The 25974-nt window shown below is 42.2% G+C and overlaps 1 protein-coding gene across 8 annotated transcripts in view; it reads right to left on the reverse strand.

Annotated features, from left to right (window-relative positions):
* LOC115133194 (forkhead box protein P2-like) overlaps window positions 1-25974 on the reverse strand; it is a 116545-nt gene that overhangs the window by 85947 nt on the left and 4624 nt on the right. For all 8 annotated transcript variants that reach the window (XM_065021738.1, XM_065021736.1, XM_065021737.1 and 5 more), the window contains exons 2-3: window positions 20586-20665; window positions 17001-17054 (exon numbers count right to left, since the gene is read on the reverse strand). The gene's annotated coding sequence lies outside the window, so the exon portion shown is untranslated. The remainder of the gene's footprint in view (window positions 1-17000; window positions 17055-20585; window positions 20666-25974) is intronic.

A 25974-nucleotide genomic window follows, 5' to 3' on the forward strand; every position in this document is an offset into this window, starting at 1 on the left:
ATCCATGGGCATACACCACAAACAAATAGAGACTCATCTTGCAGAGTGGGACAGTGAATGAAGAAGAACGTCACTTTGAAAATAGTCACCTACTGCAATTATTACACGGGCCATTTCATTTGGCATTGGGACAATTGCCTGAACACAGAGTGACCGAGCGGGCGCAACTACCTAAACAAACATGTCATTGATTTTGTGTTTAAAAAAAAAAAAGACTTTCAGACCACATTTTAGCCATAGCCAGGCAGCCAACGTATGAAGAGGACATTTGGAGGAATACATGATAGTTTATTATAAAGAGGCTATTAAAGTTGCAATAAAAAGACATTAGCTGGAGAAATGAGCCACTTACCAGTTTTCTTCCTCACTACCTTAAAAGCTGTCCACATTCAGGGCTTTGAGTGGAGGGAAAAGCAGACGGCGATGGCATTAAAAGTGGGACTAGGCGCACAATTTATCAAGACAGAAATTGATGGTGGGCTTGAGAGCGGCGTGCATGTTGTAATATGGTTGATTTCAAAATGACAAGGAGAAAGGTCATATTTTCGAAATTTGTCGGAGAAAACTTGAGTGGCTTAAACTCAAGGAGTTTTTTTTTTTTAAAGTGCAGTGTACACTACAATGGACATCACTCAGTGAACACCCTCATTTTGTAGAAATTGCCCACAAACGAAAGAAACCCTCTCTTGTAGTCAACTCTTGACTCATGTAGAGAACACGTGTTTTTCTATCACTTTTGATGTATTTTTAAATGGGGGGCTGTGAAGGTTAATCCAAGAAAAACCAACACTTAATCAAAGCAATTAACTTAAGTCGTTCCCAAGTCCCCAACAGTTACAACAAACGTGTGATGTGTTCTGTGTTTCTCCTACAGGCTTGTTTTTACTCTCTTGGCATGCAATTAAATGGTTTACGACAAGTTGATGATATTTTGCTGAGACAGAATTCATCTCTGCGTAATAGGGAACATCGTTTTTCGGTGACAATCCGCGAGTGTGTTTACAAACATTAGATTAATGAGTTAGTTTACATGCATTTTAGAGACCATTCTCACTACAGATCCTTTCACATCAGATCCCAAAATAGTTATTGGATTGTGCATCTCACGCAGTTTACAGTCATATACTGGGACGATGTTGTGAAGTTATTATCTGGGTGGGTTTTAATTTACAACACAGACACCCAATGATACTGTATTTAGAGGTTGTACTAATTTGGGAGAACATTCTGACATCATTAAACTTTCCATTTTGCCCTGCCCCGTCGAAGCCTGTTCCTATCTATTGAGAAAGACGGATGGCAGATGGGGCTGTTTCTGACAGCTTAAAAGTGCCCATCAGCTGCTGCAGAGATGTTTCACAGCACATCCCACCATCCCATCCACCCTGCACCTCCCCAAACAAACAGCAGACTCAGACTTCAAATACATAGCAGGACTATTAGGTAATCCCTCCTTTGTTCAGACCCACTGAGCCTCACTGACTAACCAACCTCCCTCCATCTTCTGGGTTGCCTCTCAAATGGCACCCTATTGCCTTTATAGTGCACTACTTTTGGCCAGAGTCAATGCGGTCTCTGGGAGTAGTGTGCTATAAAAAAAGGAATAGGGTGCCATTTGGTACGCAGCCTTCTTTGCTGTTCCAAACTCCTTTCCCTGTTCCAAACTGACAACGGAACACTTCACGCTGACACACACACACATAGGGGGAGTGTTTGATGATGAATGATAGAAGGAATTATCTGGGAAAATATGCACATGGTATCTAATGGCAGTGAGGTAAAGCATTTGTTGTGTCACGATGATGATGACAGTTCTCTGGTTTAAAGAGAGGATGGGGGGTGACACAAGGGCTCTTTGTTTGGACTGGACAAATCTGGGGTTTCTTTTTGGATATTCAATATCCTGCAAGGTACCCGACAGAATTACAGTAGTCTAGTGTCTGGAAGTTTGGCTAGGACGAGAGAGCACAGAGGGCAGAGGTTCACTAAGTGAGTCTGTTGTATTGTCGAATGGCTTTTTAGAGCAATTGCTGAGTGGTTTGCGTGAGTCGCTTCCAACAAAGTCTGGCAAATCAATCTGTGAAGAAATGCTACACAGGCCAGATGTGGCACTACTGCACAAAAAGAAACAAAACAACCCACTTGTACAAGAAGACCATGCAGAGCCTAAAGTACTTAAAGTACACAAAATAATACGGTTCAATGCCAAAATGTTGACAGCCTAGTTTCTGTTGAAAACCTGCTTGTTATTTTAGGTGGCTTCTCTGAAGTACAATACGTCAAAGTGTGCGTGGAAACATCTACCTTTGAAATGCATCTTCTTCCCTATTGACTTGACAAGATGCCGGGAAGAATGAAAGACAAATGTGTCATTAATAGACGCCTTTTTATTTACAGTAGTTCTGTTTCTGAAAGCACACCGCACACTTATAAATGCAAGGCTTGCTTTAGGGAGGTGAACTTTTCACACCTTTCAAAGCCACAAAATGTGATGTTTTTGGGGGGTTTCTGCAGCTGCTGCTCAGCACTAATGCAAGACGGTGTCATATGAAAGATTTTCCTCTCCTCCCAAACCACAGGCCTGGTCATTAATGAAATACAGGCCGTGCAGTGAGGTCATACAAAGTCTAGATTTCAGCAGCCACACTTAAAAACCGCTCAGAAAGAATAGAGAAACATGAACACAAATCAGATTTCCAAGCTCCAAGGACAGGGAAAAATAAATAACTAGAAGAGAAAGCGCAGCGCAGCCCCTGCCCTCCTCTCACATTTTCCTAGCACTTTGCAAACAACCGTCAACTGCTGCTCAGAAACAGTTCACAATGAGAGCAGACTAAACAATCAGATCCCAGCCAAGGAAAATGCTAAGCAACTCTGCACACAGGATGTCTCACCCTAATTGCCAACTATCAAATCTCACAATGGAATCTGTCCATTTGGCAAAAGCCTTATAGTAAAACCTGGTGAAATGTCGTTTTAAAAAGTGTCAACTTTTTACCGGAAAAAAAGGGAGACGAACAGTTTTGAAAGGAATTTGATTTTTTACATTTGGCTTTGTATGATTTATTTTTCAGGAGGTTTATAAGGCTTACAGGAAGCTACGCAGACTGTGTGAGTGTTACAAAGAAAGCATTATTAGACAAAGGGTGTTTGGGGTCTTGTAAACTAATGATTAAAATCCCAAGCAGTTAGATAAACACATTAAATGGGTCCCTGAAGACACTAAGACTCAGAGAGAAAGAGAGAAGAGAGAGAGTGGTAGAGAGAGAAAAGGGAGGAGAAAGGGGGAGAGAGATGGGGGGGGGTTACTGGGGAGGAGAGACAGTGTAACTGGGATCAGGGGACAGACAGGTAGGAGGGAGACTGGGAGGAGGCACTGGGACTTGAGAAAGAGGGCTAATCGGACTGTCACTCCATGTGGCGCTCTGTTTTTTGACCCGTTTTTTTCTTCCTCTTCAGTCAGAGTCGTGCTCTGAGATCCCCAAACTTCAAACAACCAGAATACCAGCACATTCATAAAACAGAACAGAACTACTGGGAATTAAAGAAGGCAGGGGGGGGGGGGGGGGGGACACACCAAACAGGTAGCAGGCCTCAACAGCAGATGGTAAAATTAACATTTCAACAGTTCCTTCCTTTCATGTAGGTCTCGGCAGTGCTGCCGCTGTTTTTTTCTGGGGAAAATGTAAGGGCTCGGTTTGGAAAGATGCAGGGTTGGAAAAAGCATCTGGAAAAAAGGGGGGAAGAGGAATATTGGCTTATTGCTCCTGATGGTCCTCTTCTATGAAAAATTAAATAGGTCTGTTTTGCAGGTTTCCCTCTCCGGAGTGCTCTAAGCTGTGCTATGGAAACATCATCTCGGTAATTTATACGCGAAAGAACACCTGGCGATGAAAGAAAATCCACTCAAACCCAATACGTTGACTCTTTCACCTCTCTTTTAATCGCATTCAATTCACGGTTCCCAATGAGTGGCGATCATCGAGAAGGAGACACATACAACACAGCTTCGTGGAGTTCACGTTTGATTTCGCGCAAATAAATATTGAGACGTACTTGTCAAAAGATGCCCCTGAGACACTTATATTACAGCGAAGCATCTCTAAATAAAATGAAGATGCAGAACAGCCGGTCTCATTTCAGCCCATTCCAACGGAACGGCTCTGTAGTGCCCATTCATTTGGACACAGTTATGGCTAAATTACATGTGTTCCACCTCTGTGACATTTGAAATGCAATTAAAAGCTGGTTATGAAAGTGTGCGGACTTCCTCGCGATGAAGGGAAAGGGAATCACTCCCGTGATTAACATGCAAACGAGCTCACGCTGGCAGAGTAGATTGGGGTTTGAAAACCTCAATTACTTTTGTGTGATTATCTATTTACCAGTACACAGATCCCCATTTTTCATCTCCACCATGGGGAGACCCCCCCCCCCCTCCCCCCCACCACGCAATGATTTGGGCTCAATTATACTCCCGCCTTTATTTATGATGCAGATATTACCGACATACCTGGTTATTTTTCACTATGGTATATCGCCTTTATGCGGGGGATTCATACACATGGAGGAGCATTAGAGGACCAACACCTATGAATGTTATGCTTAACCATTTAGTTTGGAGCACATGATATCTTCTCCCACCCCGGTCCCAAACCACCACCCCATATTTAAACTCAGTTTGGTTCATACTGGAAAACGAGGTGCCCTCACTTTATTTCTGACAGGACCAGGAGTAAAAGGGGGGAAAAAAAGGTCAATAGCTCTCTTCTTGAACACTTACTCTTTCTCAGCCATTGTACGTTTAGCATTTTATACTTTTAAGTTAGAGAAAGAACAAAGAATTAGAGGCTTTTAAAAATGCGTGGAGGCCATTACTGAAACACTACCGACAGATAGTTGCCAGTATATCAAGTGTGGCGGCGAAGGTAGGTAAGATGTGGATTTAAATGAACTGCTGCAGCCATAGAAACACTCTCAGCCTGGCTGATGCAATTATCAACGGAACGCCTGGCAGCATCAGAGGAATCTAATTTAATTCATTTAAACGGGTGAATAACTACGGAATTCCTGTTGTAAGAGATTTATATTGAAAATGAACATTCCTGGAATTCAGGAATTGGCAATGCTTGGGAAATACCAAACGACAGGGAAGTGTAACAGGCTATGCTTCATCTTTGAAGAGGTGCAGACGGATAAGAGGTCCGCTAAGGAAACAATGTTCGTATCAGCGTTTAAGATATATCATTAAGACTTTTTAGGAACATTATGTCGAAAATATCATCCAATAAATAAACAAATTGTTCCTTTACACTCAGTGAGGCACCTGAAATAAGACAAGCCTTAGGCCATAACTATACTGTATATGTCACACTAATACTCAACTATCAGGTTTGTAGTAAATATAATAACCTACCTTTTAACAAGTTCAATTATTGTTTTGCTTGGGAGAGTTCCCCCTTAACTTGTTTCCCTGAGCCATAGATAAAGACAGGGAAAGCCACTCTGTCTCAGGAGTAGAAGAGGGATCCAGGCTTTTGGAGCGTGCGGAACATACATTAAAAAAAATCCCCTGTTGCTTTGGCCAGGGGCGCAGAGGAGGAAAAAGGAAACAGTGCCATCAAGTGAAATTTCTGAGGATTCCTCAAGTGCTAAGACAGACAGATCCCCCCCTTCTGATTAGGGCTCTGACAGTAACAGTGATAGATACTTAAGCCTTCACTGTAGTGATCAGTGTTTGTGTTAACAACAATAGATATTTACCACTGACTGACTTGCACATATTTACAGGTATTCAAAGGTTTTTGAAATAGACATCTTCATAAATCTGACGAAAGATAGAAGACAGATATAGCCGGTACAGTGTGTAGGCGATGGGTTGTTCAGTAGACCGTGAAGGTGTTAATACAGTCCAGTGGAAAGTTGAAGGCACAAGATATTTCTACTCAATGGATTGTCAATGAGCGCTGTTGAAGATTTCATCAGAAGTGCATAACAGTGGCTGGGAAATACAATGACATTTCAAACGGAGGAAAATCATTTTTGGGAAAACCTTTTGTCTCACGTTTATGTCGCCAGATTGACTTTAGATGCAGTATAATGTGAGGCCATCGGATTTTAGTTAGCTAACGTTAGCATTGCTAGCAATTTTTTTACAAACTTTGCTAGCTAATGACAAGTGTCAAGTCAAGGTCCAAAAAGCTTTTTAACCAGCTACTACCCCCAAGCCATAAGACTCCTGAACAGCTAATCAAATGGACACCCAGACTATTTGCATTGTCCCCACCCCCCATTTTTACACTGCTTCTACTCTCTGTTTATTATCCATGCAGAGTCACTTGACCTCTACCTACATATTACCTCAATTACCTCAACTAACCGGTGCCCCCGCACATTGACTCTGTACCGGTACACCCTGTCTATAGCCTCCCTACTGTTCTTTTATTGTTGCTCCTTAATTATTTGTTATTTAAAAAAATATATGTTTACTTCAGTTTATTTTAGTAAATACTTTCGTAACACTTGTTTTTTTTCTTAAAACTGCATTGTTGGTTAAGGGCTTGTAAGTAAGCATTTCACTGTAAGGTACCTGTTGTATTCGGCGCACGTGATTAAATAACATTTTGATTTGATTGACATCTGTCTAAAGTAAATTTGACGACATGATAATGACGGCGAAGTTGTTTCCTACTAAATATTTTGCCTACTTCAGCAATGTCATCGTATTTCCAAGCACTATAGATGAAACCGTCCTCGGCCTCTGTTCAGAAAGCCTGGGCTTATTACGATTCTTGAGCACCACTATGGTGGAGGGCGGCTTAAGAACGTTCATAACAACGGCATGGCGCAACCAAGTCCCGGAGGTGTCCCAGTCTACCAAGGTCCCCAATCTACCAGATTCACACTGGTTTATGCTCACTATCTAACTGTAAGCGTTTCTTAGCACCTCTTGGGGACACAGATCATTAAGAACCATGAAATGCCTTCTAAGCAATGCTCATATCAATTGCATTGTGTGTACAGTGCAACGTAAGAATTCCAACTAACAAGAGAATCAAATGTTTTATATGAAAATCCATAACCTTGCCCATTGTTACACGTCCTTACAACCCTGGAAAAATATGCACTCGAGGATGTATAGACCATGGAAAACGAGGTGTAGACACTGCCGCCATCCCCGAGTGTGGAATGACAATTTGCATAATTAAACCTATATAAAAGCTAATTACATAAATAAATGAGTGAGGGTATCACAGAGAGAAAGAGTGTCTGTTCGTATCCAGTGTTTAAACCTCCCCCTTCCTTCCAGCCCTGTCTAAATCTATTGATCTGTGAAACACAGTACTCAGGGGAGGCGATTCACTTAATATCATACATCTAATGATGAGATGAATAACGATTATACCATTTGGTAATTAAACGTCTTACAAACCATTTAACTGACTGTGCGTCACAAAGGGGTCGCCAGAGGTCAGAATGATTGTTTTTCATTTTTCCCTGCTTCGGCGTGAAGGAAGGGGTGGGGGGGAATGGAGAGAAACACTGAGAAACACTGTGTGACACAATGGTGAAAATACTTAATGGTTGTTAGCAGCTATACTGTAGTGCTAATCTTTAATGCTGTCAAGACTCTTGAAGGGAAAACAATTTATGAAAAAAAAGAGAGAAAAAAGAACACGCCAAGACAAACATCTGGCCTTCATCACACTGTAGGAGTCTGAGCAAATCTTTATATTTAGAAACCTCATTAGCTCACTTATAATGCACAATCTCACAAACAGAAAGAGACACGACAATGTGGCGGGTGAGAAAAATAATGACATATTTCGCTGTGATCTGTAAAAATGGAGGAAGGGGCGGCGGGGGAGGGACACTGGTGGTGAGGCTTACTCTAGTATGTGCCTGCAGACACTTTGGCCTGTGTGCATTAGTGTGTCTGATCCATACAAAGGTGCATTAAACACACATGCGGAGGGCCAATTAACTGTCAACATCTACAATCTAATCCCTACTTACAGGCAATAATCACCTGATGTTGTGATGTCCGTTTGTTGTTCCGTAGACAGACAACTTTCCAAAGGGCATGTACAGGTTAATCTCTAGCTAATGCCAGAAACATATGCTGCTGTCTAGCCTACGTGGAACTACACACTCTTAGAAAAAAAAGGTGCTATCAAGAACCAAAAAGGGTTCTTTCGCTGTCCCCATAGGAGAACCCTTTGAAGAACGCTTTTTTGGTTCCAGGTAGAACGTTTTCAACAGAGAGCTCTACCTTCAACCAAAAAGGGTTCTCCTATGAGGACAGCTGCAGAACCCTTGTGGAGCCCTCTTCTCGAAGAGTTCTAGGCCTTTTAACGGTCTAAAGGTTTAAGGGTTAACACATGTGAGGGGTTAACACACACACACGCACGCACACACACACACACACACACACACACACACACACACACACCAAACTAACCTTTCCTTTCAACCTTATCCTCATACCGCTAACAATCCCTTTCTTCTGTGTCTGGCTCGGGTGCATTCATGTAGCATTTACTTACAAAGGCAATTGTGCGCTTCTCGGTCTCTTATTGAATGATAGGTGGTAAACATTGTCATTGGAAAGGCAGGTTGGATTAAAGCCTGGTACAGCCATTGAGAGGAACAGTAAGAGGGGTGAAGTGCGAACAATGGTAAAAATGGAGGGCAGTATCACAGGGTCCAATGTCTGCTATGCTGAATACATGTGAGATTATGAGACCCATTCCATCATTTACATAATGTAAAAACTATTTCTCTCTCTCTCTCCATCCACCCCCAACTATTCACTAAATAAATGAGAAAACTATCACAGCACAGAAATATTTGACAAAAGCAAGAGAGACTGAATTCCCAATGACCTCGGCGCCTTGCGACAATGCACACACAGTCCAAACGCTCTTTCGTGAGCAGCCAACTGAGTAAGACCTGGAAGAATATTTTTTATTGAGCACAATGGCAAAAGTATTACCTTGTCACCTATACCACTTTACAGTGCAGAAAGGAATCGTATCAAACACAAGGGGAATTTGACATAATTCTGGTTGAGAATATGAAAGGTAGCTAGTTTCTTTAAACGAGGGGTCCATAGTGGTCTACAAGAAGTTTAAGAAATGAACACAATGATCATTTTGATGTGATTTGGTTAAGCCTGAAGTAACAATGACTGGGTCAGGGATTCAACCGACACACTTAGTCCATCTATTCAGAAAATATATTGAAATATTAATGGGAAAGAAAAGGCAAAGGAGGTTTAAAGTTCAACAGAAAAAAAATGATATGAACTTCTTTGGCTGACGTGCAGCCTTCGGGCTGTTTGTGTAGGCACAAGTTGAAGAGTAATGGAAAAACTCTGTGTTTACAGTCAATAAGAGTTTTACGACACAGTTGAGACTGTCGTCAGGGGCTATTTGGTTTGGGACAGTTTCCTACCACTAACCAACAAAATACAAATAGATGAGAGCCCTGAGGACATTTTCCTTTTTCATGCAAATACTTCTGCATGCTAGCAATACACGTGTCATCCACCCTAAGCATACAATGATTTAGGATAGTCATTCATCCACATACCATACATTCATACGTATGTACACTACCTCATCACAAAAGTATGGGCTAGACAAGGACGCTGTACCGTACAATCTATAGTTTGTGAATGTATAGGTGGCATTCCCTGGAACAGGCTTTAAATCAAACTGTTAGCTTTCTGCAAAGCTTCTTAAAAAACATTGGACTTGTGAAATTCCTGAGCCATAGAAAATACCTCTCTCTCCCTCATACCTCCTGATCACCACCCCACCTCCACCACCCAGTCTATCAACAAAACTCCATGAGCCAATAGGAATTGTACCTCTTCACACTCCGTGCGTGTGAGTGTTTGTGTGCGCGTACGTGTATGCGGTCGTGTGTGCATCCGTGCGTGTGAGCCTGTCGGCCGGCATGCCTGTGAGTGAGTGTGTTTTACCTGCCAGATCATTCCAGTCTATTCCAGAGAATTCTCATATGGCAACCTATTTTATTTACTTTATCTTCAATAAAATGGTTCAGTGAGCATTAGCAACTTTGAGACACGAATTTCAATCAGTCCTATGGCAGCGGCGTCAGTCTGCGTTAAAGCCAGCGCAGCAGTGTGTGTGTGTGCTCTGCGAGGTGCAGCGGAGGGAGCAGCGCTGCAGACAGGCTGAGCTGCAAGCAACCGAGTGCAGTGAGAGGGCTCTAATAACACAAAGGGAGGGAGAGCGGGAGGGAGGGAGGGAGAAGGGGACAGAGGGAGGAGAGTGAAGGGAAGAAGGGAGACTAGAGATCGTTAGAGGGAGGGAGAGGGAGGGAGGGAAGAGAGAAAGAGTGGGTAAAATGGAGAGAGAGGATGAGATAAGGAGTGGGAGAGAGAGCGAAATATAGAGAGAGAGAGAAGAAAGGACCAAACAAGTAAGGTCGAGAAAGTGTACAATAAACACAGGCGAGCAGCTCTACACCCCAGGACCTCTTCAGGATGACTGACAAGTGAAAGCTCTCACTGACCGGGACCTTCATTTTACATGACATGAGAAGGAGTGGAACTCAACTGCTGCGGCAGAGTATAACTGAGAGGCTCTCTAGGGGGGAAAGTTGGAAAAACCACACACGCACGTACGCACACACACACACACACACACACACACACACACACACACACACACACACACACACACACACACACACACACACACACACACACACACACACACACACACACACACACACACACACACACACCATTTCCCTTCACAGGTGAGCAGGACCAACAGACAGCCTGGTGCTTCATTCACTTAACTGGAGAGGTGCTGCGGACAGGATGTATGTATGCAGACTGAATCTTTTCCACATGATGTGCCTCAGGCTGTTTTTGTCAACTGCACTCTGAGCAGCACAGAGTCAGGTAGTATGACCACATGATTGCCCGAGAGGCACCTCTCGGAGAAGGCTGGGGACACGCTGAAATTCCCACGCATGATGAGGTGTAATCAGAAACCCCATTCAGAGGGGTAGCCAAGTTTGTCAACATATATAGTTTCCACATTCCAACTCCTGTCGGGGTTCTGACCCAAATCAAGCGAGTTGTCGGCTTGTCGTCTCGCCACAGAGACAGACGCTTTCTTCCCATTCTGGGAAAAGCAGGTAGCAAGTGACATTTTGTCTTGCATTGTGGTTTGTGGACAGGGAAGTGGGATTCGAGGCGCTTGTAGTACTTCCTCTCCTCTGCATCTCTTTTCAAGCTCCGATCAAATGATCATAATGAACAAAGCAGTTGGCTTGTTGCCTCTGAGGTAAAAGCTTTTGCAACAGCTGTGACTGGGGCTCGATTTGAAGCAAGGAGAAACAGCTTGTGAAATAGAGTTATCTACAGGATCTTAACTTGAAGAGCCAACACAACGCTACATTTTGATGCCAAATTTGTAATCTTAATCATCTTAGTTAAGCTTTCTTTAATGTTTCAAAACAAAAACGTGTTACACTTTGGACTGCTACTGACGTATAAGATCAGAAGGAAAGATGTAAACCTGGTGGTGTTGGTGAATAATTACTCAATTTGGTTTAGTATTAAAAAAAGTTTGCATAATATACAAAATGTGAAACTGAACACATGTATTATCATTTACATTTAGATTAACATTCTTTGTGGCCAATTATTCCAATAATCTGAGAGTCTTATAACACCACAGGAGGCAGGAATCCTTCAGACTCCATTGCTTCAAAGCTTTAAAAATGTATGACTCTTAGAAACCAATTGCTGTTAATAGTGTATTTATTTTATGACATCATTTACACAATGTTTTCACTTTGGTTCAACTTCCACATAGGATTCAGCCACAGTTCATTCAAAATGGGTCATGGGTATTCCTTTCTGCGCTGCACATATATTGATTTATGACTATATTTAAGGAGCTAGGAGGAGCACATGTATTCATAAAACACATACATTCTATCAACATGATTGGTCAACATTGTGTTGACAAATCCCCACCTATCTTAATTCAAAGGAAGCAGATAGCAAAAGATAACAACAGAGGCTTTGTATACGTTTGGAAAAATGACCGTGTTTCCTGAATGATGCGGCGATAACGCACAGGTTCAAACTGTCGAGATAATCAACATTAGACCTGCCACAAAGAACGTGCAACTATGTGAAACCAATTCACTGGACACGATCACCTGCAACTGAAGCGACTCGTAATTCTTCCCACCTGAAATAACGAGTTCAAACCGATGTCAAGCCGCTCTGATGTCATGCCTTTTGAGGCTTTTGTTTCACAATAATCTCAGGCACTTGGAAACATGCCATCAGTCTGGGCTTCCGCACCAAGGCTCTTTCCAAATGAAGTCAGAGGGAAAGAATGACATGTGAAACACTAGATGTGTCTCGTTTATAAAAAATTAAGATTGTCCGTACAATATCAGTCATCAGTCATGTCCAAAGTACTTAGCAAGCAGGGACCCAATGCATGCTGAATGGGGAGGTGGACTTAAGTCCTATAGTTTATCCTATGAGTAGTCTATAAGGGGCCACAACCCCCAGTGTGATCTGCTCAGCCTTTGAGACATTTAGAGAGACACAGACTGGCTGACTGACCAGCCGCCCGCCAGGACTGCATCCATGGCCATTCACACTGTTGATTAGCATACCCCCTTCCTTTCCTCCCTGGATCAATAATCTCATTGAGTCAGTGTGTCTTCTCCATCAGGAGTGATGGCAGCTAGGTAGAGGCACCCCCTTTTGTAACTCTATTCTCATGGCAACTGTCCACTCCAGACAAACACTCCTCTACACTCTATCTATTCTGGACTCCTCTTCTCCTTTTCATTCTGGGTCCTCATTACTCCTCTTCTGAACAGGCAGGAGGAGAGGCAAATAAACCTTGAAACAACCAAAATGGATCGAAAAGGTAAGGAGATAACATATCAGCGCCAAGGTCTTTCTTGATAAAGTAGATTTGAATGTTTTAACATTTTTAAGTCTATCTTGTTAGGCTTTTGAAACTGAAGGAACATACTGTGGAGAAGCAATAGGTTACACATGGTATGCTTGCACCAAGTGAAGGACAAAGGGAAGGTTGAAAATAGATGTATCAGGTGTGAATATATATTTCCTGTGAGGCAAAGTACAATTCCAGAATCTTATTTTAAAAAACTCCCAACTCCTAATCCAACCAAAGAGTTGGAAAGAGTAGGACGTGGGTCCACTCTTAGTCCAATTTGCTCACGGCATGACACTATCAGACCCCAAACTAAACCTCATTAAACTGGAATATGGAAACTTGGGGAAGTTCCAAAACTTTTTCCCCCTCCAAGTGGGAAGACAAAACAGTGAACCATAAAGAGAGGAATATAAGAAGGAAGGGAAGAACGAGAGGCAGGCAGATCCTTGGGAGGACTGGAGAGTGAGAAAGTGAACGTTTGATGAGTAATACTTTTTTTTGTTGTAGACGGGGCTTAACTTTGAAATATTCCGGGGTGTTTCTGAATGGGGGATTGACCAATGACCTGATCCCAGCCGCACACTGGGCGCCGGGGTTAATGGTGGATAAAGATTAAAAAAACGGGCGCTAGCCTGATCTCCATCCCCATCCCCTCCAATCCCAAATCAGACCCACAATGGAGCCTGCCAACAGGGACGACTCAAGTCCCTTTGATTCTTCTCCCTCCCCAGTAGCCAGGGTGTCCAGGGTAAAGACCCGTGGAGGTTCTACTCAGGGGGAAGCCAGCCGGGCTCCTTGGCTCAGAAAACCCTTTAGGGTTTTGGAAATGAAATGACAGAAGCTCTGATCTATAACAAGAAATCAATTCCAAATTGGAAGTCTGAGGAAAAGCCATCCATTTGTGGCCTGCTTCTTGAAACTAGCCAGAGATATGCTTTAATTGCTGTAGATTGTATATATGTGTACATTTACAGTCATGTGAAAGTTAGGTCAATTATACTTCTTTGGGATGATTAGAGTACTTCTGTTCCAGAACAGATATACTTCAAAGTTTTTCATCTTTGAAGATTTAAATGGGATACTCAACAAATTAAAAACTAATATTCAAATCTCTTTTAGGCAGAAGAGGGAATGGAATCTCGGGTTCTACTTAGTCTTGTGAAGATGACTCTTGGGATGTGGGCTAAGGCCTACAGCTGAGCTGAGCCACCCTAACCCAGCCTCTCGCCCCGCTTGGCTCCTAGCTGCCTCGCTTGAATCATACTTGGAGATAAATAGACTTTCTTCCTCAGACTGGGTCAAAATATCAAAATAAACCAGTGGCCTGGATTCAGGAATTAACCTGACAAAGAGTAGTTCTCCTCCGCAACATTGAAAAACAGATCAACCCAAGTCCTGACTTTTTTTCACAGAATTAGTCAAAAGTTTATGGGGTGACTTCTATGGAAATACTTGAGAAATATATGCAACATACAGTGCCTTGCGAAAGTATTCGGCCCCCTTGAACTTTGCAACCTTTTGCCACATTTCAGGCTTCAAACATAAATATATAAAACTGTATTTTTTTGTGAAGAATCAACAACAAGTGGGACACAATCATGAAGTGGAACGACATTTATTGGATATTTCAAACTTTTTTAACAAATCAAAAACTGAAAAATTGGGTGTGCAAAATTATTCAGCCCCCTTAAATTAATACTTTGTAGCGCCACCTTTTGCTGCGATTACAGCTGTAAGTCGCTTGGGGTATGTCTCTATCAGTTTTGCACATCGAGAGACTGAATTTTTTTCCCATTCCTCCTTGCAAAACAGCTCGAGCTCAGTGAGGTTGGATGGAGAGCATTTGTGAACAGCAGTTTTCAGTTCTTTCCACAGATTCTCGATTGGATTCAGGTCTGGACTTTGACTTGGCCATTCTAACACCTGGATATGTTTATTTTTGAACCATTCCATTGTAGATTTTGCTTTATGTTTTGGATCATTGTCTTGTTGGAAGACAAATCTCCGTCCCAGTCTCAGGTCTTTTGCAGACTCCATCAGGTTTTCTTCCAGAATGGTCCTGTATTTGGCTCCATCCATCTCCCCATCAATTTTAACCATCTTCCCTGTCCCTGCTGAAGAAAAGCAGGTCCAAACCATGATGCTGCCACCACCATGTTTGACAGTGGGGATGGTGTGTTCAGGGTGATGAGCTGTGTTGCTTTTACGCCAAACATAACGTTTTGCATTGTTGCCAAAAAATTCAATTTTGGTTTCATCTGACCAGAGCACCTTCTCGCACATGTTTGGTGTGTCTCCCAGGTGGCTTGTGGCAAACTTTAAACAACACTTTTTATGGATATCTTTAAGAAATGGCTTTCTTCTTGCCACTCTTCCATAAAGGCCAGATTTGTGCAATATACGACTGATTGTTGTCCTATGGACAGAGTCTCCCACCTCAGCTGTAGATCTCTGCAGTTCATCCAGAGTGATCATGGGCCTCTTGGCTGCATCTCTGATCAGTCTTCTCCTTGTATGAGCTGAAAGTTTAGAGGGACGGCCAGGTCTTGGTAGATTTGCAGTGGTCTGATACTCCTTCCATTTCAATATTATCGCTTGCACAGTGCTCCTTGGGATGTTTAAAGCTTGGGAAATCTTTTTGTATCCAAATCCGGCTTTAAACTTCTTCACAACAGTATCTCGGACCTGCCTGGTGTGTTCCTTGTTCTTCATGATGCTCTCTGCGCTTTTAACGGACCTCTGAGACTATCACAGTGCAGGTGCATTTATACGGAGACTTGATTACACACAGGTGGATTGTATTTATCATCATTAGTCATTTAGGTCAACATTGGATCATTCAGAGATCCTCACTGAACTTCTGGAGAGAGTTTGCTGCACTGAAAGTAAAGGGGCTGAATAATTTTGCACGCCCAATTTTTCAGTTTTTGATTTGTTAAAAAAGTTTGAAATATCCAATAAATGTCGTTCCACTTCATGATTGTGTCCCACTTGTTGTTGATTCCTCACAAAAAAATACAGTTTTATATCTTTATGTTTGAAGCCTGAAATGTGGCAAAAGGTCGCAAAGTTCAAGGGGGGCGAATACTTTCGCAAGGCACTGTACATTTAATTACACTAATAATTGATAGTGGAGAAGTTATGGAGGACTACAAACACAGAAGCCAGTACCTTTACACTTGATTTTACCTGCAAAGCAATTCACTTCAACTGTTCTGTGCTCACTGAACAATCACCCATTGTCAAGTTAGCATTCGATATCTATCTCCCATCCAATTACAGCTAAAATTCCATTCCCTCATTCCCCTCACGATGATGAGGCTTCTCCTCCCCATCGCTACTGCAGTTTACCGTCTGGCAATGTTCTGTTCAGTCTGAGACACCACCTGTGTGTCTGTCTCAGTCTGGCTGCTGTGGGGACACATTAGTAATGACGGCAGGCCTCCGCCGTAGTAGCAGTCACATAATCAGTGTGTGTCACACTTACTGTGCTGGCTGGGATTCTTTAGGCTCGTTTTGTACTGACTTGGTGACGACAAACTGCCTCAGTCATCACCGTTGGATGTCTCGTAGAGAATCTCATTGGGAATCTAAAGGGGCTTCAGATACAGAAGCTGAGCGTCTCATAGAGGGGAATCGAAGGGGACTACAGAAGCTCTGAGTTGTGCAAACTGTGTGTGTGTGTTGCCACTGGGTGACGTTACAGTACTGTAGCATGCACACGCACCTCTCACTTACTACTGTATGTCAAATTGTGCACGGAGGATTGACTTATAAACAGTGTCTCCCGGTGATTCATGCATCGACACTTCTCAGTTTGAAGTTCTGAGTGAGCTTCATCACTTCACAGGAGTTGTCTCGTCTTGTACCTCAAGCCTCAAAAGACCAGTGTATGTGAATCCCTCGAGCTGACCTCAACATGAATTGGCAGTGGATGTGACTGTTCTGATTGGATAATAACCAGAGCAAACACACAACGCAGGGGCATGCAGAAGACTTGAGGAAAAGACTGTGACTCACCACTTTGGACTTCAGAATGTGGGTGCTCTTCTCACAGCCGTTGCATATTTCATCCTAAACAAATGAACACGTGTCATGAGCTAACATACCTTCACCACCTTCATGCATGTACACATAATACATTCCAACACTTCAAGCTTCTTGGTGTTAATGATCTCTGTTTATTGTGATGTGTTAGGACAGGCCATTCTCAATTAAACATGGGTGTCTAGAAAACTTTCCCAACATTCACGAAGAAGACTTTCCGATATCCTTCCTCCCAGTCCACATTGGTTGAATCTAATAAATGTCATAACTTCAAAGCTACAGTAGATTGGAAGGCTATGAAGTGTGAAGACCAAACAGGCACAACCTGAAAGGTTTCATTGCAGAGGTGGAATTCTATCATGGTGGACAGATGAAGATTTGTTATATTCTACGGTGGTAACTGTGCCTCAGCTGGGCTATTGCAGTAACACTCCTACCCAGGTACAAGTTTTTTTTAAACCACAGCAAAATTAAACACCTTTGTCCTTAAGATTATGGATGTCATGCCCATTGAAAATGAGGAGGCAGAGGCAAGTTTCATCCATTTGTACACTGAAAACTGAGAAATGATAGTTTATTTTATGTTTATTTTTTATTTTTATTTTTAATTTTAAATCAGTGCCCCCTCGCAAAAAAAGTAATGCATGACGCCTCTGAGATGAATGGAAATATTAAGTATAGTTACTAGGGATGCACGATATATATATCGATGAACATATCGGAATCGGCCAATATTAGCTAAATATGCCAACATCGGTATCGGCCCGATGTCTAGTTTAATGCCGATGTCAAAAACCGATGTCAAAGGTGACGTGCATACCTATATAACGTAGGTACATGACGTACAATTTTGCTCTACAACTGCAATACAGCATTCCTAACCTAGCCCACAACGTCTGCTGTGTAGATCGAGCAGTCAACAAGTCGAGCAGTCATTTGAAAGAGTAAAAAAGCCAAGATAATGGAATTCATTGCCCTTGACAATCAACCGTTATCTGTCGTGGGTGATGTTGGCTTTCGCGACTGGTCGAGCACCGGTACACACTAACGTTACCACGTGCGCTATTGTTCAGATGTTGCCCTACCGGAGTTACACAGTAATAGCGTCACTGCTATTAGCTTCACAACATACTATGGAACGCCGTTTGGGTCTTTGCGAGTCAAAAAAGATACACGTCAAATAACACTATTTGACAATAACACTATTTGACCCATTAAATAAGCTTTTAATTTGACAAGTCAAATAACACAGTTCCATTATAGAATGTTGTGTGTTCTGAATTTGCACGTGCAAACCAAGCGCCACCACTACTATCAGTAGCACTGTCAAAGCTGTACAAAAAAGTCTGCAAACAAGCAAACACCAGCCACGAATGATGTGTTTTCAATACTGCGTTGGTAATAAAGCATTTTTGTTTGACCGTAACTTCTGGGGTAGCTAGCTTTAGCTTGGTACCTAGCTAGCCCCAATACAACCAACCTGAAAACAATGACCAGTAGAAACTGCAGTCAATTTCACTACTCTTAGCAATGATTTAGGAATCCTTGTGAGTAAGTATTAGCTAGGTAGCCACTTGATTTTTGCCTATTGAAATTGAACTTCAGTTCATGTAAATAAATAGCTAGCCAGCTACTTAACACTGTTGCCCAAAGCTAACGTTATAAGCAGCCAGCTAGCTTCATCTGTCTAGGTAGGCTCGACCTGACCGGGTTATGTGTTGCAAAGCTAGCCACAATAAGGATTAGGCACAATAGTGGAATTTGCGGTTTGCCTTCAAAATAAAAGTACATTTTTGAAAGTGATGCAGAAGGTTACAATTGTTGGAATCATGCCATATTTAGACTAGATAATGTTAAACAAGGTTGGAATGTGAAGCAATGAAACAGGGTATCAGTCTACTTGGTGACACCCACAGAACACAACTGTGAAGAGTTTATGCAAATATTAGCGTTGTAGCTCTTATCGCGGGACTGTGACTGTGTGAAATCACCTCCCCAGTCAGCCTATTGTGTGTATTGACATTCATATTGCACTGTACAGCTTTACCTAAGGTTTAGGGATCAATGAAATGGGGTAACAGTCTACTCAATACTCAAGATATTTTACCCCAACGTCCTCCTCAGAGTTATCAGACTCCAAAACATCCACACAGTATTGTTTTTCCTTGAGAATAGTGTTCAATACACATAGGTTGACAATAAATGTGGCTTAATTCACAGTTGTTTCAGAGACTCGCAATAAGAGCTACGATGCTAATGTTCTCTTGGTGTCACTGAGTAGACTGAGACCCCATGTCATTGATCCACAATCCATAGGTAAGGCTGTACAGTGACATAAGAATGCCCCCAATGCAATTCTAAAGTATAATACATCCAGTGTGATTTCAACAGATTTTTGTCAAGTTAACAAATTATTGTCTTTTGTTAATTTTATATAACAACATTCCAACCTCTATTCAATTATGGCATAATTCTACTATTTGTATGCATTTGCATCAATGACATACTTTTATTTTGAAGGGTAACCGCAAAGTCCACTATTGTGGCTAATCCTTATTGTGGCTAGCTTCACATAGATGGGTCCGACCACCATTAATCAAATAAGAACTGTCTTATAAATTAGGGTTATTTTAGATGATGACACCTAGCTACAGTATATAGTTAGCTAGCTATCTATGTTTGTGGGGAAGAACATTGTTTGCATCCATGAGCTAGCTAGCTTTTTTTATGACCAGCACTATAGGTGCGCGAGACAACTTTACCAGCATCATAGCATACGTATAGATGAATCGTTGTGACATATGAAATACGAGTGATAGTGTAATCAATGTGTAATAACTACGTAAAAAATGAATGAACTCGTTAAATTATTATGTGACGTGCAGTCATATTCAGGTCCTGATTGGTCAACAAGCTTATAAGACTCGTCAAATAGTGTTTTTTGACACGCAAAGACCCAAACTGTGTTCCATAGAAACCCTGGTTGAGAATGAAACAACTGAACAAATGAACAACGAAACAGCACAGCAAGTAAGTGAAATAAATAGGTTTTGATGATGTTTTACTGGTAATGGGGACGTACGTAAATGCCAACTAAATAATAACTTTTTGGTCAGTGTGGTGTGTGTGTAACCTTTATTTAACTAGACAAGTCAGTTAAGAACAAATTCTTATTTACAATGACACTGGGCCAATTGTGCGCAACCCTATGGGACTCCCAATCAAGGCCGGATGTGATACAGCCTGGATTCGAACCAGGGACCGTAGTGATGCCTCTTGCACTGAGATGCAGTGCCTTAGACCGCTGCGTCCATGTGTGTGTGTTAACTATTTAACTGTACTAGAATGCTTAAAAGGCCGCAAAACTTTTGAATATCGGGTATCAGGTTTTATCAGCAATGAAAATATCAGATATCGGTATCGGCCAAAAATGTAAAATCGGTGCATCACTAATAGTTACACAGTTACCCACAGCACGTTACAATTGACCAATTCTGCCTTATCAGTCCAAAGGCAGAAAACCTGACAGGACATGAAAGGTTGTGCTATAGTACTTACCCTGAGGGTGAAAACGTGTGGTTGTTGTCCGTCTGTCTCAGGATGGGAAGGACTCCAGTCCAGAGATGTCTGTAGAGGATCTGCAGAGGGAGAGCAGATTAGAGAGAAATCATTACTCCAAAGCATGTTCCCATACAGTAAAACATTATCAACCAAGTTTCCAATTCACATAGTAAATTGTAAATGCCCCCCGCTGGTGTTGCCGCAAACATGTACAGGATAAATGTGGGTAGGTTTTCTTTCACATGAGTTTTATTAGCATGGCTTTTAGGGGAAAGCAATAAACTTGGGAACAACAAAGTACAACTGGATTTGCCTGTTAGATGACTATATGCATGTGAGTGAATATGTACCTGTGTGTACATGTTAGAGCTGGGACGATAAACCGAAAATTATCAACACCGACCATACCCATCACTTATCGCAGGCCTTTTGCAGATATCGTTCATTATGATAAGTAGCCAATATTAGGGAAATGTGAAGTTTGCAAAAAAAGGAGGGGTGTACTTGTGGGTGCATGTGAGTGTGTGTGTGTGTGTGTGTGTGTGTGTGTGTGTGTGTGTGTGCGTGCGTGCGTGTGTGCATGTGTATGTGGCTGTGCAAGAAAGATGAGGGGTGATCTTCTGAATTTAGGTCATGTACAGTACACATTAAAGAAATATATGTGAAGTGTTTCTTTCCCAAACGAAAGGTTGCAGTGCCTTGAAGGCTCAAATGATCAACCAGTAAATTACAGGTTTTAATGACAATAATGACATGTTCCATGTCCCTATAATACACCTAACTGCAATTCTGTATCAAACAATCCTCAATCATCAATCTGTTATTTTCACATGCATCTTTCGAAAGTTTGCTATATTTTATTACATTACCGTATAAATGACAAACTGCAGCCACATAACCTCCCAGAAGCTTTTAATGCCTATATATCGTGCTTAAGCGCTTGACCACTCGCAACATTTAAATTCCCCTCGTCATTGAGCGAGCGTTTTACAAGCAGCCTCTCTCTCTCTGATACTTAAGACACATGGACCAATGGCCTAGCCTGGACGTTCCTGTAGATTTGTCTTTCTTTTTTTCTTCTTCCCAAATTCCAATTGACCCTTGTAGGCAACCAGCAACTGCTGAATCCAGTAGAATGTGCTCTCTGAACTGTACAAAAAAAAGCCCTCAGCCCGAAGAGCACCGTGGAAAACAAAACCTGCCAAGTGTCATTATTTTTACTGTTTGAGTTTGGGGAAAGAAGTGTCGCACAGTGCACACACAGATTGCCGTGTAACATTTATGCAGTGGGAAGAGGATACAAATCTCCCCTTCCATCTACTGTACTGTCTATTGCGAAAATAGGCATGGTGATGTTTCTGTTACCGTACACAATCATCTATTCTAGTACTGATGTACTTCAAAAGAAAATACTACACTGTTTAGTACTAGCATGAAGGCGAAGGAAACATGTAATAAAGGACTAATAACACACCACCAAATCTGCATCAAACTACTTAATACTTAGCTATATTTGTGTGAATAAACGTTCAAGTAAAATGCAACAGCCTTATAAGTTGGATAAAAACATAATTTTGAGTTAATGTTCCATTCATCCAAAATGACTTGCTGAGTTTACTTCAATACAGCGGTGGTCTGTGAAGATGTAATACTCTATTCAGAGCAAAAGCAACAAGAATGCTATTAGTCTGTGTGACCTCCAATTCAAGAGATTTACAAATATCACACATATCTTTATGCTTAGCCTAAATACAAAAAAATGATCTTTAAATTCTATCAACGTATAAATACAGGCTGCATTCAAGCATTCAAAGGGCCTAATAATACCATTGGCTACTTACATAAAGCGCTGCACTTAGTCAAGATAAACTATTTAAAATGGAGGGCAGAAATACCTCCACAGCAGCTATAGAAGGGTCTGGGGATGAAAGAGGGACATTATGCTAACAAGTCAGATTACTGTACACAATAATTTTATCTTTAACGTAAATACCATCCTTGTGTTACGGCGGTGGTGGTGGGGGGGGGGAGTGGGGGGGCATTATGGAAAAGTCACCGGCAATAATATTTTCTACAGGGAACCAAATGGTCCTTATCGGTGTTAGGCGAGCAATTCAGGCCCCGAACAAAGATGAGTCCTCAAACTCATTCCATTCATCACCGGACGTGTAATTACCCTGGGCTCGCAGTCTAGACGTTACCGCTTTCACAGAATTTAAGACCCCATCTCTCTGCAACGCCACCGCCACAGCGCACGCCGCTCTCTCTCCTCTCCTCCCCGAGCACCGGCGAGCGTTAAATCTGCCAGCAGATAAATTAACGAAGAACGCAATAAAATGGACACAATGAGAAGAACTTTATCCTCTCCGCTGCTAAATGAGATTTCTTTGAAATGCAGATCAGTGGAGCTAGATTAGTGAGTTTTAGCTGCTGTCAACATCATAACAAAATACAAATGTGATTGTTCGGCCGGGGCCTTATCTCCTTGCTTCCATCTGCTGCCTCGTTATTTACTCTCCTTGATTTACTATGCAGATCTAAATAAGTCGCATCAAAAGGAGGGCTTACTGCACAATGGATTCTTAAGCTTCTACATCAAGGTATTTGAAACCGTAGTCACATAAAAAGGCTGCCCATCAAAGGCCCATCTCTAATGAACTCCTGTATCAGAGGGGGTTTGTGCCTGTTTTTAATGCTGCCTGTCTGGCTGCTTGTGTGAAGGGAAAGAGGAAGTGCTACAAATCAGAACAACCCACAGCTATTGGAGGAGTGGCTCTGTAGGGCCACATTAGACCAGCTCACTGCATGGGGCCCAATACAACCCCAGGTCTGTCAAGAATACTGAAGACAGTGGAATAGAGTGGGATGGAATAGAATATATTCTATTACACATTGGCTTCACAGCATCAACATCAGCAACACTTCAACATTAAGTGCCTCAAATACCTCATTATCACCAGAGAATGGAGGACAGATGGAAAGACAAGGCAATAAACATTGTTTCTGGACGCATGTCAGTCCATTTCGCTCAAGGAGCATAACATCCAAATGCAAGAATGAGCCATATCAAGTTCCCTGCTCTAATTCTGCACAGAGAAACACTAATCTTCCAAGCTTTCGAACAACGTTCAGGCAATAACCTTTAATTTCATGGTGCATTTGTTACATTCAGCTACACAGACCAGATTATAAACGAAACCTTCAAGACTTCATGACAAATAACTGCATTAAAAAGATCACGATCTTCATTCCCGTCTCGGTTTTAATGTCGGGATCCAACAAGCATGCCGTTAGGTTTACCAAAGAACAATTAGTCCCCCTGAGTCCAAGCAGACCCTGGCACATGTGGTTGAGAGGCAAGAGCCACAGGGGCACACCAGATGATGGGTGGGACGGGAGGGAAGCGTGTGGCGCGTGGCAGCCACGCGTGTGCCAGTCATTGGCTCCTAGGCATGTCCTGCCTCATCGCTACTCTCACAGGGAGAGAGAGCGACAGAGACAGAGAAAGAGAGAATGCCTTCTCTTCCCTGTCCAGTAGTCCCTGGGACCCACTCCATTCTCTTCAGAATTGCAGGCAACCTTCCAGATAGAGAGCTTACAACAGAGGAGGCATCCTATGGCTTCCCTACAGAAACCCTCCATCCCTCGTTCTCTCTCTTGGTATGTTCCCTTTTGTCTTTGTACCGTGCCAAGTGGGCCCAGTGCCAGTCGCGTTTGCAACCACGAGGGACCTCTACCTTTTTTTCTCGTCTAATGAAATGACAAAACAACAGATTTACATATGCAGAAACAGGTGTTGTAACAGGGTTGACTCCTCTTGACCTAAACCATGTTAGAAGGAATAAAATGCACACAAAAAAAGGTTTATTAGCAACAGCTGCCCGAAGGTATTTAGGCTCTGATGGGCACCCAAGTCTACACCATCTGCCTTGCTGGTTGCCAGAAGTGACAATCTAAATCAAAAACCACCCATCAAATATCATAAAAATAAACCATTGTGTTGCCCATATGTTGTGGCCATTTCTTTTATAAAAGTGGCTGAATGAAGGCCGATGGCCCTGTCATCAAGGGGAAACCCTACAAGCAACACAGTAGCCTGTAATTACTCTCAACCAATCCCCTCTGTTCTAATCAGAGCACCGCGTCAGCATCTCACTTCATCATGACCAAGTACATCCCTCTGAAATGACAGGAAATAAAACTATGTCCCTATGAAAAAAAGGACTAGGCCTACTGTCCAAGTAGACGTTTGAGGAAACTCTATAGCGGGCAAAATGGTGGTACGAAGTGTTACTAATAGCTAGCTAGTAAATAGCTTATAAGCTTGTAATGTCACCTCTGTGTCATACATTGGCAAATCATTAAAGTATTCAAAGTATTAGAATGTGCTAATAGGACTCTTAGAGACATTTATGATCTAATCAACTAGCCAACATGCAGTAGATATTATAATGTGGCCATGATATCAAAAACACAACAACAAATAGCTAGGCATATTTCAGAAATTTGCCTCCCTTTTATATCACTGTAAAATATCATAGCCAAGAATGTCATGTTTGTCCTTTAAAGTGTGTCCACGTATTTCTGAAAGACAAAAGCTGTAAAGGCCTTATTGTTTTGTCCCTGGCTGTTTTTATTTTGACGAGCCAGCGAGACAGAAGGAACAAACCTGAGACAGTCGTGACCCTGCCAGAGTGTTGTAACTTGTTCTAGAGCAACGCCGGCAGAAGGCAGCACCATATGCCCCCAGCCCCGAGCTCGATGCTCTTTCTGCAGCCTAATGTGCCTGTCAAAAAGCATTACCCTCACAAATCCTGTGTTTTTACAACGTGTTTGAAATGAACCGTTTTTTGGTTGTTGCCATCTCTCTCTCGTCCCCAACAGAATTGTCCACAGAGACACACAGCACCAGTGAGAGGAAGGTCCATGTTTGTTTGTGTTCCTGCTGTTTAAGCAGCACATGCCTGCTTCAAATCAATACTAGCCATTCCCTCCCTTTTCCCTCGAACTTCAATGAGCCCCAGATGTTTAAAAAGCCATGTTCATTTTTACCAACAATATAATCAGATTGTAAGGTGAAGCTAGCACTCAGATCTAGACATGACTTATTCCACCATTTTGTGAGCGTGACCTGTTTCTTAATTAACCGTTTAACAATGGTAGAGTTAGTGGAGTCAATCTGTCTGATGTGAGTAGTTGTTTACAGTGACACAGACAGGCTTGTGGCAGATTTCGCCTGAGTGATGGCGACCTTGCCGTTCACTATGAGTGACCATCCATCTTTGATTCAGGGCAAGACCCTGCAACCAACACATTCTTTCACACCAGCCCAGTACACTGTCCCTTCTTTCTCCATCCAACCGTGACTTAAAGAAACGCAAAAGCT

This window comes from Oncorhynchus nerka, linkage group LG8 (genome assembly GCF_034236695.1).
Source record: "Oncorhynchus nerka isolate Pitt River linkage group LG8, Oner_Uvic_2.0, whole genome shotgun sequence".
Taxonomy (NCBI): domain Eukaryota; kingdom Metazoa; phylum Chordata; class Actinopteri; order Salmoniformes; family Salmonidae; genus Oncorhynchus; species Oncorhynchus nerka.